The sequence below is a fragment of the Tiliqua scincoides genome, chromosome 3 (assembly GCF_035046505.1).
Source record: "Tiliqua scincoides isolate rTilSci1 chromosome 3, rTilSci1.hap2, whole genome shotgun sequence".
Taxonomy (NCBI): domain Eukaryota; kingdom Metazoa; phylum Chordata; class Lepidosauria; order Squamata; family Scincidae; genus Tiliqua; species Tiliqua scincoides.
This window is the reverse complement of record NC_089823.1, coordinates 44,895,439-44,896,414: the sequence shown is the minus strand read 5'-3', so window position 1 is coordinate 44,896,414 and position 976 is coordinate 44,895,439.

Below are 976 nucleotides of genomic sequence, written 5' to 3'. Positions count from 1 at the left end.
TGCAACATTTCAAGACACTCATTCATGTGCATGCGTGACTCACACAAAAACGAAAAAACATAGACGACTGGCAAGTTGCAGAATCAATAAACTGCATATGCATAATGATCTTTACAAAGTGTAGAAATTCAACATAAAATATTAGCAGGTGTGCCATTTTGTAACCAGAAACAGTTATTCAGGACTGAGTGCAAAGAACGAAGTTGCTGGGATCCTTAGCATAAAGCCCTGCTCTGAGCCCCCATGTCTTCTCCCTGATGATGCTTCAAGGGCTACCACTGCCACCAGTGGTCTATAGGGTTCAGCAGCCCTCCCAAAGGTGGGTCCTATGATGGCCTTTGACAGCACCACCAAATCTGAAGAATAAATTTGGAGGGATATAATTTCCTAAACATCACAGGAGAAACGTAAGTGGCAAAACAGCTGAATTGAGAGTGCAGTTTCTTACACTTATTACCTTAATGATTTGTGCATATTAGTCAAAGAGAGAATAAGAAGATATGCTACAGATATGAGTACTAACCACTCAATTTGTTTATTCGATAAAAGGGGGAAATTAGTTCCTGGAGCTCCATAATAGTCAAGAGTAAAATTAGCTTAATCTTATGACCATCTTCAGTTTCTCCAAGAAGCCTTTCTAAACTATTGTTCATCTCTCCATTGTAAGAAATCCAAAGAAACAGGTTTCTATGAAGCAGCAGGTGTTTGCAAGTGTGAAAGATCTGAAGGCCAAAGCGTCAGATTATTATTGGCAAGACCTAGATTCAAATCTTTGCTTGGCCACAAGGCTTGTGAGTGGCTTTAGGCCAGGCCTTCTCTCTCAGCTTAAGCCACCTCACAGGGTTGCAGTGAGGATATAATGGGGGGGGGGGCTTTGTATACTACTCTGAGGTCCTTGGAGGAAGAGCAGGATCCTTTAAAAATGTGTTAAGTAATGAGTATTTCAGATCAAGACAAAACAAAAATAATCCAAAGT